The 14,643-nt window shown below is 59.6% G+C and overlaps 1 pseudogene; it reads left to right on the forward strand.

Moving 5' to 3' along the window:
• Positions 1 to 4,961: 4,961 nt before the first annotated feature.
• On the forward strand, positions 4,962 to 6,074 carry LOC118356898 (annotated as a pseudogene).
• The last annotated feature ends 8,569 nt before the right edge of the window (positions 6,075 to 14,643 follow it).

Raw genomic sequence — 14,643 nt, forward strand, 5'->3', positions numbered from 1 at the left:
GGGGGGACGTGGGGCCTCGTCCACTGACAGGAGCCCGGCCTCCTTAGGACCCTCCGTGGAGGGTGTGGATACACGTCCACGCTGACAGAACCCGCTGTGGAGGATGTGGGGCTGCCTCCAGGCTGACAGGAGCCCGACCTCAGGACCCGCAGTGGAGGACGTGGGGCCGCATCCATACCGACAGAATCCGCTGTGGAGGATGTGGGTCCGTGTGTACACCAACAGGAGTCTGGCTTCCTCAGGACCCGCCTGGGAGGAGAAGGTGAGGAGAAGCCGCCTGAACGGGGACTGCTGAGGGGGTCCGTGCTCACAGGACCCCGTGGAGGAAGGGCGCGCTGTGCAGACCGTGGGGTTTCCGTGGCTTGGTGTGGGTGCCGTGGGGTCCCGCGCGGTGCTGTGCGCCGGGCGGTCGGGGCTCCCCTCTCTGGGCTCGGGTCCGCTCTGCGGGGTGAGCGACTGTGTTTATGCGCCGCACGGATTCGGTTCCTGGGGCTCCTCAGGCAGTCTGCGGTCAGGGAGTGGACGCCCGCCGCGTTCTTCGTGCCCCTCGGCCCCGGCCCTGCGGGCTCCTCCCCGCGGCCGCACCGCGTCGGGGCTGTCGGTTCTGTGTCTGTGAAGACGCCGCTGCAAGTGCGACGGCACCGACTCCGCGGGCGGCGGGGGGAGTAGGCGAGTTCGCGGCGTCCGCTCTCCCCTGAGCGCGGGGGGTCTGCCCGTCTCCGGGTGTCACCTCGACGCCTGAGGGGGGGTCTGCCCGTCTCCGGGTGTCACCTCGACGCCTGAGGGCGCTGTCTGCCCGTCTCCGGGTGTCACCTCGACGCCTGAGGGGGGGTCTGCCCGTCTCCGGGTGTCACCTCGACGCCTGAGGGGGGGTCTGCCCGTCTCCGGGTGTCACCTCGACGCCTGAGGGGGGTGTCTGCCCGTCTCCGGGTGTCACCTCGACGCCTGAGGGGGGTGTCTGCCCGTCTCCGGGTGTCACCTCGACGCCTGAGGGGGGTGTCTGCCCGTCTCCGGGTGTCACCTCGACGCCTGAGGGGGGTGTCTGCCCGTCTCCGGGTGTCACCTCGACGCCTGAGGGGGGGTCTGCCCGTCTCCGGGTGTCACCTCGACGCCTGAGGGCGCTGTCTGCCCGTCTCCGGGTGTCACCTCGACGCCTGAGGGGGGGGTCTGCCCGTCTCCGGGTGTCACCTCGACGCCTGAGGGGGGGTCTGCCCGTCTCCGGGTGTCACCTCGACGCCTGAGGGGGGTGTCTGCCCGTCTCCGGGTGTCACCTCGACGCCTGAGGGCGCTGTCTGCCCGTCTCCGGGTGTCACCTCGACGCCTGAGGGCGCTGTCTGCCCGTCTCCGGGTGTCACCTCGACGCCTGAGGGGGGTGTCTGCCCGTCTCCGGGTGTCACCTCGACGCCTGAGGGGGGTGTCTGCCCGTCTCCGGGTGTCACCTCGACGCCTGAGGGGGGTGTCTGCCCGTCTCCGGGTGTCACCTCGACGCCTGAGGGCGCTGTCTGCCCGTCTCCGGGTGTCACCTCGACGCCTGAGGGGGGGTCTGCCCGTCTCCGGGTGTCACCTCGACGCCTGAGGGCGCTGTCTCTCGGGGTCAGAGAACAGGTCTGTCAGCGGTCAGTGTGTGGTGCAGAAGGAGGAGGAAGCGGGGGGCGCTGTTCCGACGGGAAGTCCGCCGGAGAGAAGCAGGCTTCGCGGTGACGGCGGCTCGCCCCCCTGAGCTGCAGGGAGCGTGGAGTTCCTGGAGGAGCGGACACCTGCGTCCTCCGCTCCGGGGCCTGTGACTGATGGGTGTCTGCTGTGGAGGCTTCCGACCCTGGGCCTGTGACTGACGGCCGTTCCCGTCACTGACCCTGAGTGGCGGGCTCCCCCCTCCGGCCTCCCTGCTGGCGTCCCCAGTCCCCTCTCCTGAGGTGCCCGTCTTGCATTTTCACAGTTCTAACCAGGTTTTGGGGGAGGGTTGTGGAAAATGGGAATTCCAGATGCCACTGCTTCTGCTGCACCCGAGACACGGGGGCTGCTGACTTAATCCTCCCGCGAGTCTCTCGCTACCACGCGGCCTCCTTCAAGGGGAGTGGGCTCTCCGCGGTGGGGGAACCGGGTCTGGGAGGGCGCGGCCTCCGTCACAGTCTGGTGTCGTCTCTGCTTCCGTGACCTCGTGCCGCCGTGGTGGTTTGAAGAGTCGTGGACTCTGCGGTGATTAAAGTGCGGTCAAGCGGTCACCGCAGCGCAAATACGCTTTATCTCCACACTCAGACCCCAGCTGTCGTCTCCTTACCACATTTACCACTGCACGCGGGGTGCTTCAGGGCGTGTTACCCCAAACAGGGACACTGTCCCGCGGAACCACCACAGAACCCTGACTGAGGAAATCATCGCGGTGCCCACGTTATAACCCAGACCACAGGCCCACTTCCGCTGTCGCCACCTGCCCCATGGGCTGAAGCGTCCTTTCCATTCAGATCCACTTTTCTTCTTCTGGAACTGCTCCCGACACTTTCCCTTATTCGCACAACCCTTAGGGACTGAAGGAGCACAGATGGCCCCAATTGGAGTGGCCTTTTCTGTCTGGCTTCTGTCAGTGGGGCTGTTTTCAGTGGCCGTCCCCGTTGTGGCCTGCATCGGTCCCTCATTCCCGTTTTCACTGGGACTAAACATAGTCACAGTGACCCCTCAGAACGTGTCAGGTGCACAGTTCTCGGCCTTAGCTGAGTTCCCACGGTGGCACGTCATTCTCCAGAACTTCTTCCTTCTCCCCGAGGGCGGCTCTGTCTGCGGGAGACACCAGCTCCCCGTCCCCCTTCCCCTCGGCCCCTGCAGCCACATTCTACTTTGTGTCTCAGGACACTTCATGTAAGTGTGACCACAGGGCGTCTGTCCTTCTGTGACTGGCTGATGTCACTCAGGGTGATGACTTCCCGCTTCATGCGTGGTGTCGCCTGTATCAGAGCCCCCTTCGTTTTTAAGGCTTTTTGGATGATTCATTGCTAGTGTATACAAATAAGAGAGATTTTTGTGTATTGATATTTTGTCCTGTAACTGTGCTGAATTAGGTAACTGGCTGTAATCATTTTTTGTTGATTCTTTAGGAAGCTCTATATAAGATGATGTCATCCCTGGTCTCTGAATAGACAGAGTTCTAGCGTTTCCTTTCACATGTGGATGCCTTCTTTCTTGGCTTATCCTTCTGGGTAGAACTTTCAGTCCAATATTGAGCAACAGGTGAAAACCAGCAACCTGTCCTTGTTCCTGATTTCAGAGTAGAGCTGTCCATCTTCAGACTTGAGCATGGTGTTTGCTAGAGACTTAATGAGAAAATTACTCCTTATTCCTAATTTCATGAGTATTATATCAGCAACAGACATTGGACTTTGGTTAGAACATTTTCTACATGAATTAATATGACCACATGTTTTTATTTAAAAATTCATTGTGCTCTATAACATTGCTTGTTTCCCTCTATTGAAGAACTTTGAGGTGTTTGTGCAGAGCCACTTGCTTAGGGTGCGCAGTCTATTTATGAGCTCTTGGTTTTGCAATTCTTCTGATCTGGCTTCTTACATCTATTTTAAGAAAGGTACAGGAATGTATTTTGCTGATTTTGTGGGGTTGGTAATAGTGGTTAGGGCTAGGGTTAGGAGTTAGGGATTAGGGTTAGGGTTAGGGTCTCCCTGTCCTCTGCTGCACAGAACCCATTCTCCCCTGGTAACTAGAGTGATATTTTCGGAACATAACCTTTGGGCCTCTCTGTGGTCTGCTCCCCTCCTGCCCGACCTCTCCAGCCTCACCTCTTCCACCACAGCCACCCTTCTGTGGGCCACCCAAGTGTGTGGTTGTCCCACATGTGCCCTGGGCCTGACTCCAAGCCTTTGCTTTTGCTCTGCCCTCTGCCAGGATCACTCTTCTATCCCCTTGCTTCATATCTGGCTTGTTCCCCCATTGGCTGGGGCTGGACTTGCCCTCTGGTGACCTGACTCATGTCTGCTGGTTGAGTGTGCTTATCCCCTATTTAAATGTAGTGCCCGCCTTCCCTATGTGAGCGATTTACTAACCTGCTGGGTATGGGGCAGGCACAGGGAGCCTTAGCGTCTGCACAAAAAAATCAGTCTCAGAGGGGCTCAGCACACTTGCTGATAATGGGGGAGCTGCTGTCCTCACAGGGGGGAGCAGGTAGTACCCTTAAAGGGGGACCAGCCATGGGACGTGGCTGGACAAGACTTCCAACCTTTTGGGGCCAGGGAGATGTAGACGTGGACCTGGAAGCTTACACCCTTGGATTCAAGCCTGGGGCCTAAGCAAGCCCCCTCTTCTTCCCGGTGTCGTCTTTTGCCTTCCCTGTCCAAGGGCTGGACCTGATTCCTGATGTGGCAGAGTTTGAGGGTGACCCCTCCTAGGAATACCAGTGGCTTACTGAGCACCTTGTCAGCAGGATGCCCAGTAGCCTTCCAGGGAGGACCCTACAGGAAGTGGAGACAGGTCTGCGGGGGCCAGCGGCAGCCCACTCAAAGCAAAGTGGGACAGGTGGCCGGCCCTGCTGATTCTACCCAGTCTGTAAGATATAGAAATGAGGGCTGTGCCCAAAGGTGCTTCCTTCCTGGAAGGTGGGGATGGGATCTGCAGGGGGGGCGGCCAGTGGAGGGCACCTGCAGGGTTTGCCCAGGAGCTCAGCACAGGGGGAGTGTTCCTGGCTCCAGCATGCTGACTGTGGGGCTGCATGGGTTTCCAGCCTCCAAAGCCTCAGGCTCCCCTTTGGAAGATGGGGTGCTGATGGCCCCCATCTCTGGGAGCAGACATTAGGGAGGTCCTGCTGGCAGATTCACTCAAGAAGGTCAGGAGGTGGCTGTTGCTTAAAGCAGCCCGGGGCCTGCCCCCTTGACGAAGGTGCACACGTCCCCCAACTCTGGGGTCCTGCTGCCAGCCTCTGGCAGTGACCCTCTTCCTGCCTTGTCCACTGCCCCTGTGGATACGTGGTCTTCCTGGAGATGTTCCTGCAAACGGCAGAGAAGCACTTCATGGTGGGGCACAGGGTCACCTACTAGGTTTTCACCAATCAGCCGGCTCCCGGGCCCCGTGTGCCCCTCCGGGTGGGCCGGAGGGTGGTGGTCCTCATGGTGGACACAGGGTCACTTACTACGTCTTCACTGACCAGCTGGTTGCCGTGCCCCGTGTGCCACTCTGGGAGGGCCGGAGGGTGGTGGTGGTCCTCGAGGTCTGCGGCGTCCTGCACTGGCAAGATGTGTCCATGTGGCACAGAGCGATGATCAGCCGCTTCCGCGAGCAGTGCTTCCTCTGACGTGGAAGACCTCGTGTTCGTGGACGTGGATGTGGGAATGAAGTTCTGGGACCATGTAGGCATGGAGATCCTGTCCACCCTCTTTGGCACCCCACACCCCGGTTTCTACTGGGCAGCCCACGAGGACTTCAGCTACGCGCGCTGGCCACAGTCCCAGACCCACATCCCCAGCGACCAGGGCACCACATCCCCAGCGACCAGGGCAACTTTTACTACATGGGGGCCTTTTTTGGGGGATTGGTGGTGGAGGTTCCCCGGCTGACCTCAGCCTGTCACCAGGCGATGGTGGTCAACTGGGCCAATGGGATTGAGGCCATGTGGCCCGTAAGAGCCACCTGAACAGGTACCTGCTGGGCCACAGGCCCACCAAGGTGCTGTCCCCAGAGGACCTGTGGGACCCCCGGCTGCTGGGCTGGCCCCCCCATCATTCCCCAGGTCATGAAGAAGCTGAGATCCATGGCTGTGCCCAAGAATCACCAGGACACCCAGAACTCATGAGGGGCTGTCCCCGGAGGAGCTATGGGATCCGTGGCTATTGGGCTGTCCCCTGAAGGACCTGCGGGACCCAAGGCTGCTGGGCTGGCCCCTGGAGGATCTGTGGGACCCGAGGCTGCTGGGCTGGCCCCCCATCATTCCCTGGGTCATGAAGAAGCTGAGATTTGTGGCTGTGCCCAAGAATCACCAGGACATCTGGAACTCACGAGGGGCTGCCCCCCTCTCCATCAGGGGGTGCTGCCTTGAGCGGAGCTGTCAGAGCAGATTCCTACTTCTGTCCCCTTGAGGGAAACTGTGGAGCCCAGCACTGCTTGCATGGGCACGCCAACGCCCCAGCCACCCCTGTGCACAGGAGGCCTGCCTGGGGGCACACGTTCCTCTCTTTGTGGTCACTACATTTTGATCATTTCGGGGTCATTTGCAGCTGTGAACGGCTCCAGTTTTATGTCAGATGTTTTTCTGTGTCAATGCTGAGCAACCATCTTTAAAAAGAACAATTGAGGGAAAAGGTTTTCTCTCTGGTTCTAAACAGACACCGCCTGGTGGGGCTGGGAGCAGTCCTGTAACAGCCATGGAACCAGAACGGGCGCTGGCCAGGTCTTCCCTCCCAGTCCTTACACCTCACCGCGGCCATGGGGCTTCAGGGTCAGCGGTGCGCCGAGCCACCTCTCAGACCCCCAGTGCCCTCACCACCAGAGGCCTTGGCCGTGGCCACTAGCTCAGCCTCCAGGAGCGTGGAGCCCTCTGGGCTATGTAAGTTTCCTGCCTTGGTTTTAAATGGCTATTTCTGTGCTGGTGTTTGTGAAATGTGGGCACTCGCTCTGTCTGGATGCGTGTCCCCTTGGGATTCCTCAGTGCCCACCAGTGGGTTTGCACTTGTACACTTTCTCTGGACCAGCTGCCTGCACTGTGTCTTAGCAAGCATTTACTGAGCTCAGTCACCCAACAAGGGGCAGAGCATGAGAGCGAGAACTAAGATACAGGCTCCCTGCTCCTGGGCCTTCCAGGGATTTGCGACGGCCCCGACGTCCTGACTCACTTCTTTTGTATTGTGGTATAATGGACATACAGCTGATACCATGAAGCGCGTTTCAGTGGCAATAAGTATATTCCCTGTTCTGCACCGGCTACCTCCGTCCATCGCCACAATGTTTTCATCATCCCAAACTGAACCTCTACCCACGAGAGCCTAACCCCCCATTCCCCTTCCCCAGCCCCGGCACCCAGCAGCTCCTTCCACCTCTGTGAATTAGAGTGCTCTCCGTCCCTCACAAGTGGGGTCCTCCGGTGTCGGTCCTTTAGGGACTAGCTTATTTCACATGGCATAATGGCCTCAAGGTCTGTCCCTGTGAGCCTGAACCTGACCCACTTTCCCCCCAAAAGTGTGGCTCAGCCCTCTCCTGTCTAAGCCGAACCTCCTCAGTCCCCTCTGCTCCCCTCACCTTCCTCCTCAGCCTGAAGATGATCCCAGCCAGTCTGCAGCTTTGAAGATCTGTTCAGTCCGGATGCCAGGCACATACCCCGGGGGCCTCGGGACTCACCTATACCCCATCTGTCCACCTCAGGTGCCTGCTCCCCTCCCCCAGCTGACCACCTGCACCTCCCACAGGTGTCCCCATCTCAGGAGAGGGAAACACCAAGTCCAGACCCTTGGAGTCCTCTGGGACTTCTTGCTTGCTACCAACTTTCCCAGCAGTGAAGTGGCTACTGGAGGACATTCAATGTCCAAAACATTTAAAGGCATACGTGAGTCTCTGCTGCCTAAGGCAATGGATAACAGTTGGGGCAAACAGAAACCAAGCAGAATCACCGGAAGAAAAGCTGAGGAATGAGGAGCTTTAGGGAAGAAGGGTCTGGAAGCTCTGACTGCCCCTACCTGACCTTCAGATGCTCCTCAGTTACTCCTGTGCCTCTAGTATCTTCCTGGAACCCTGACATGGCTGTTTTCAGACAGCTCGTCCAGTAGTACCCTCAGTTTCTGAGAGGTGGACTTGCTGGAATCCGCAGTGTGTCCTGCTGCCCCACCGGGATCGCTTTTTGAAGGTGCATCGTCCGGGCCATCTGAGGAGCCAAGATCGTGGGTCTGTGACCTGGAGGGATTCTGAGCAGAACTGGTGGGATGGGAGGGCTGCAAGGCCCAGAGGCAGGTTTCCAGAAAGCCGACTGGGGTCCCCGGCATCCTACCATTTTTGAATCAAAGCCCTGAGATCTTTAAAATGCCAGCAATGTTACAGCATGGGCCAGAAAAGCAAATGTCCCTGTGCACCCAACCCCACCTAAACTATTGGCCATTTCTTGTCACTTGAGCTGAGGTCAAAGGATTGGGAGTCGGGGCTTGAGGAGGGTCCTGGGCCAGACTTTGTATTTGGGGGACAAAGGCCATCCAGACAAGCTTGTGCTGAGCCTGAGGAGGGGGTCTGTGTGGAGACCCCAGCTGCAGGCACTGCTGTCCACGGATGCCCCCTCAGCCTGCCCCAGTGCACCTGCTGCTAGGGGAGAGCCTGCCCCCTCCTCTCTGCCTGAGGGCTCTCTCCTGCACCAGGTGCCTCCTCCCCTGCCGGCCACTGCCATCCTGCAGCCTGGGAGGGTGGCTACCCCGAGTTCCTCCAGCTGCTGGGGAAGCACCTGCCCCCTCCTCTCTGCCTGAGGGTTCTCTCCTGCATCAGGTGCACCTCCTCTCCTGCCAGTCACTGTCAGCCTACAGCCTCGGAGGGTGGCTACCCTGACACCCTCCAGCCCTGGGGACAGAGCTGCTGTGGGTGAGATGCAGTCTCCCAGCAGGCCTGAGAGCCAAGTCCCCACAGGGCTCACTCTCCTCCTGCAGGCTCACTGTGACATGTCCTCCCTCAGTCTCCCTGGGCCCAAGTCTTCCTCTGCTCGCAGACCTTCCTTGACCCAGGCTCCACACGCTGGGACTGGGAGCAGGTCGTCTGGACCTTCTGGACTCTCACTTCCGTGCCCATGACATGGACACAGTCCGGCCTCACAGACTGCTCAGAGGAGACCCAGCACAGGAAGATGCAGGCCACTGCAAGGGAGATGCCAAGTGACCCCAGAGGGAGCACACAGTCCTTGCAAAAAGCACCGGACTCACAGGACCCAGCGTGGGATGTGGGCGTCAGGCCAGGGGGCACAGGGAGTCCTGGTGGGGAGGCCACGGAAGGGTCCCAGAAGAGGCAGGAGACAAGGAAGACGACAGGACAGAGCTTCCCAAGGAGGTTGATGGAAGGATCAGAGAATCACAGAGACCCTTGGGAAAACCAGAGGCCCTGGAGATGTTGGCTGAAACGTGTCATTTGGTCAGAAAAGTTGGGTCACAACACCCTAGTTGACACTGGATGATTTACTCTTTGTTGGTTCTAGAAATCAGTAGGTACCTTCCATTAGAACTCACATCGCATGAAGTCTAGGATATACTTACTTTTCATCACTTTTCAGGACTAGATTTTTCTAGAGGAAGTGCTAAGCATGGGTCTCTCCATTCTTTGTGCAACTGGCCTGTGTTTTCAGGAGCAGATTCCTGGTGCTCATCACCAGTGCTAGCCCTGAGGCCTGCCCCCGTCACCTCCCACAGTGGATGTGACCATGTGGGTTGGGGGGTGCTCACTGATGAAGCCCCAGTGCTCAGTACACAGCAGGGACCCCAGATCCTCTGCTGAATGAGGGAGGAAGGAGGGAGGGAGGGAGGGAGGGGGAGGGAGGGGAGGGTTGCAGGTGGGGAATGAATGAGGGAGAGAATGAATGAGGGAGGGAGTAAAACCACAGAAGCCGGGTCCATAAGTCAGGAGTCCTTATTTGGGGTGAGGTCCGAGGGCATCACAGCCCACCCGGGCCCTGGATGGTGGCTCAGGGCACGTCCATCTGTCCTCCCAGTGCTGACCTTCCTTCTCCTTGCACCCGCTGTCATCCTGGATCCTCTCCCCCTCCTCCTCAAACAATTCTCAATGTTCCCAGGGGCAGGGTGGCAGGATGGTTGGGTCTTAGGAGGAGCTTCCCGGATCTTGTGCCCCAGATGACACCGGGACAGTAGCTGCAGGGCATTCTATCATGAGAACTGGGACCCTGGATCCCATCCATCTCCTTGGGCATTAGTGCTGTTCCATTCCCTGCTCTCTCCAGCACCGCTGTGATGAACACTCCTGACAATAGGTGTGTGAAAAACCGAGCCAGAGTTTCCGGGGCTGAGTCCGAGGCTGAGGATGGGTGCACCTGTGGCCTGGGATGGGTGCTGCTCACTGTTCTCCCAGACAGGGGTGCCTGTCACCGTTCTCTCCAGGGGACCTCTACTTCCTCACGTTCTCCCCAGGGCTGCTGGCCCCCAGACCAGACACCTGCCAGTCTGACGGTGACCAGCGCTGCCTCCCTAGGGTTTCCTTTGCCGGAGCCCTTCCCCAGGAGCTCCCGCATCTCTGACCCATATTCCCTGCGTGCCTATCCTTCCGCCTTGGACTTGCATGTGTTTGGTCTCCGTCCCTGTGGAACCCAGTGACTTGGAGCGTGGTTTGGACCAGAGTCAGGTGAACCCTTTCTTTGGCCTTGGGTTGTGAGCAATGCTTTTGCCCTGTGTGGTGTGTCTTCCAGCTTTCTGCATTTCCCTGGTTTCTGTGTGGGTCACAGGAGGAACCAGCCCTGTCCTGTCTGGGGTCAGGCTGTGGTGTCCCAGCAGGACCAGGGGTCTTGGCCCCGAGATTGTGCCCATAATTCCTAAAGTGGCCTCTATGATTCCATCTGATGTGTCATCCATCGGGGATTTCAATATCAAATAAGGGAAATTTTATGACAAAGAAACACAGAAGAAAATGAGTCCCCTTTGAAAATAGGGGGGCAGACACAAAGGCCCCTATTGTGTGATTCCACTTACAGAAACATCAGGAATAGGTAAAGGAACAGAGAGAGAAAGCAGCTTAGGTGTCGCCGGGGTCTGGGCTTGGGAAAAAGGGTCAGGGAGGGCTTCTGGTTCGGGGACTCCTTTGGGGAATGAGATATTCTGCGGCAATGTTCTGGGGTGTGGTGGCACAGCGTTGGGCATGTACTTAATGCTCAAGACGTGTTCAATTGAAAACAAGTAATTTTATTTAAAACAAATAATAAACAGTATATAGGACATGGAAGGATAAAATAACAGTTAATATGTACCAGAGAGAAAGAACACAGGGGGAGGGGATGAAACAATCGGGCGGGGTCTCGGGTTCTGGCGATGGAACTAAGGGTGATTGTACAAGGAGCTCTCCCTGCAGGGCTGTGGGCTCTGGATGTGGCTGTGGGAGCCCTGCAGGAGCAGGAGTAGGGGCAGGGCTCAGGATAGGGGCAGGGACAGGGGCAAGGACAGAGGTAAGGGCAGGGGCAGGGGCAAGGAGAGGGACAGGGTCAGCAGCAGTGGCAGGTGCAGGATCCAGGGCAGGAGCAGGGACAGGATCTGGGTCAGGGGCAGGAACGGGACCCCTGGCAGGGGCAGGGGAAGGGCCAGCGGCTCTGGCAGGAGTACGGACAGGGGCAGGAGCAAGGGTAGGATCTGGGTCAGGGACAGTGGCTCTGGCAGCGGCAGGAGCAGGAACAGGGGCAGGGGTAGGAACAAGAGCACAGGCAGGGGCAGGGGCTGGGGCAGGGGCAGAGGCAGGGGTAAGGGAAGGGGCGGGAGCAAGGTCAGGATCTGGGTCCGAGGCAGGGGCAGGGGTTGGGGTGGGGGAAGGGGGAGTGGCAGGAACTGTAGCAGGGGCAGGGGCAGGGGCTGGGGCAGGAGCAGGTGCCCGTTCTTCCTGGACAGCGCCAGGCTCTCCGTGGGCAGGTGCCGGGTCACCTGCCGGCTCCTGGTCTCCTCCTGAAGTCACTGCAGGCACCAGCCCTCCCTCCAGATCGGGCTCTGGCTCCTCAGGTGATGGAGCAACTGTGAGAGGAGAAAAGCTCACCCCCGTGCCTGCTCTCCGTGGGCCTTTGCAGAGACAGAGCCCAGCCCAGGGTCTCCCAGAGAAGCCACAGCCGGGAAGGAACCCTCACGGGGACGTGTCCCCAGCTGCAGTCCACCCGCTGGGTGCTCTGTGCTCAGTCGTTGCTCGTGGCCGCACACCAGCCTCTGGGAGCTCCTCCCTTGTGGGGCCGCACCGACCCGTCCCCACACACCACAAACACCCAGCCCCAGCCTTCTCACCCTCGGCCTCGGTCTCCGCCTCCGTGGGCTCTGGCTCCTGGACCACTGTCTGGTGGACAACCACCTGGGACGGTGGTCCGCGTGGTGTCGGAGGTCTTGCCCGGGAATCCCCAGCACCTGTTTTTCGGGATGCCTGTGGGGTCACCCCCTCTGTCAGGGAGGAGGGCACGTCCGCCAGCTGCTTCTCCGTGTCCTCCGTGGCCTTGTGCAAAGACAGGGACCGGTAGCCGGCCCCAAGGCATCACAGCCCTGCCCGGCCATCCGCACTGTCCTCCTGCCCAGTCCCCCTGCTGCTCCCAGATCAGACACACACCTGTGTGCGCACAGCCCTGCACCCGGGATGCAGTGACCCATCCCTGCAGGGCTATCGGGATAAACCTTAGGCAGAAGGGGCAGCGCCCACACACCCCATCCCACACAGCCAGCCTTGACCTTGAACATGACCTGCCCACTGGGTATCTTACCCCTCAACAGCCTGCTCCTGCTCGGGGTGGCCCCACCCCATGACCCCTCTTTACACACACACTCACACACATATGCACACACTCACACACGCGCGCACACACACACACACACACAGAGGGAGGGCACCTGGGGCTACACAGGTCATCAGAGCGAGTGGGGCTGGGTGGCCGGCTCTGGGCCTCTTGGTGTCACCTTTCTGTCCTTCCGGCCAAATGGCCAGAGGCGGTGGGGAGCCCTGACATGAAATCCCCAGCGGGGGACAGCATCCATAGGGCGCGCTTTCTTCCGCCTGCAGCCTGCAGACCTTGGCAGGCAACATGTGAACATCTTGCCTTAATGATCTCCAATGAAATGAGCTGGGCAGGGGGCTGTCTGTGGAATGTGGGTGCCTGGTTACCGGGGTTCCAAATTCTGTTGGGCTCTGTTGTCAGGGAAGTGAGGTCACCAATGCCTGGGGTCCCCTTACCCAACTTCCTCCTCACTCAAGAGCCCCCCAAGGTCCCCCCTCCCCCGCTGCTGAATGCTCACCCTCCCCCCATGCCCCATCCATACAGTGACACCCCCACAGCCCCCGGGAGGCCTGGGTGCAGGCGGTGTCCCTGCTGTGAGGACACAGAGCTGGGTTCAGACCGGACTCCTGCGCATGCCCAGGGCTATGACCCTGGACAGACCCCGTGCCTCTCAGGGCCTCCCCAGGCTCCCCATCTGCACATCGGGGTATTCTGGCTTCTACTTCTAGGGACGCCATCAGGGGTAGGACCTCTACACATGTTCCGTGCCTGCTATCACAGGAGGCTGGGGCATACTTGGCAATGCAAGGATGAGCCAGGGGCTCGGCTTGGCATGGAACACAGCTCAGAGGGGCTTGGGTCTGCTCTGGGGTCCAGGCAAAGCCACCCCCCTCCTGCCTGTGTCCCAGCCCCCGTGGGAAGGTAGGAATGAACTGATTCTGACCTTGTCCCCTGGTGACACAGACTTCCAGGGGCTCCCATTACGGTTAGGCTCAGGTCCATGGGCCTCGTCTGTGCCCATGTGCTGGGCCGTCCCCACAGTGGCTCCTGGCACCCCTGAGTCCTGGTCACACATCTCTGTGGAATCCCCTGCCCTCCAGGGTGGATGGCCAATGTGACGGCCCTCTCAGGAATAGAATGGCACAAAATGCCGGGATGTCATTTCCAAGCTGATGGAGTCTGTGACTTCTCCTGGTTCCCTCTGTCCTGTGTTCATTCTCCGTCTCCTTCTCTGTCTCTGTGTCTGTCTCTCCCAGGAGCAGGATCTGTGGGTTCCATGGGCGATGTGAGAAACCTCAGAAGCCTCCCTTGTCCCCGTTTCCCTCTCCGGTCCCGGTGCTCCATTCCTTCCTAAGGCCTCCTCACCCTGACCAGACCAGTGGTTCTGGATCCTCTTCCACATGGGGACCCTGAGGCTGCAACAAGGAGGGCCCTGACCTTGGTCTCCAGACTGGTGGCCCTGTGCTCTTCCACGTTCTGCGTAGCCAGGTCCTAAGCCCCCCAAGCCCCGAGTCTGTCCTCTGCTGAGAAGGACCTCGAGGGGTTAGAAAACATTTTCCCCAGACTGGGATCACAGGGGGTCGGGGATGGAGATCCCAGGCCAACAGGCTCTTCTACAAGCCCGTGTGACCCTTGGGACACTGCATCTCTGCAGCCCAAGTGACAGCAGAGGAAGCTGAGGCCTTTTGGGCTGTAGCCCCTCTGGACTTGGGGGTGGGTATCTCTTCCTACTCCCCACTGCCCAGGGTGGTGGTGGACACCGGAACCCAGACCCTGTCTTTTCCCAGTGCCCTGGCAACCCCCTGGGTCCCTTGGGGACCCCTGACCATCAGCCTGGCCTGTCTCCCCTCCCCATGCTCTGGATCTGGGTCCTTGCCGGGAGTCCTGATGCCCTGCCCCATGGCCCAGCTGTCTCCAAACTCTTTCTTCTTTCCCCCTTGTCCCCCACCTTGCTCCCAGGGTGTCCTCCCCTTCTGACCCCCAGCTGGGCAGTCAGAGTGGTGCGTGTGGTTGGGTTTGCAGGTGGACATGCCTCTACATGCCTGGGGATGCCAAGGTCATGTCCCCACATGGGACATGGTGGGTAGCTCTCCCCGAGGATCTGAGGGGCTCTCACCCCCAAAGCGACCCTCATGGGAGGGTTGGGGCTGGCCTAGGACTGGAGAGCAGCCCTGCTCCTTGGGCTCTGCACCCCTTATTTGTCTTGGGCCAGTGCCTGCCTCTTGACCCAGGTT

This window comes from Zalophus californianus, chromosome 4 (genome assembly GCF_009762305.2).
Source record: "Zalophus californianus isolate mZalCal1 chromosome 4, mZalCal1.pri.v2, whole genome shotgun sequence".
In the NCBI taxonomy this organism is placed as follows: domain Eukaryota; kingdom Metazoa; phylum Chordata; class Mammalia; order Carnivora; family Otariidae; genus Zalophus; species Zalophus californianus.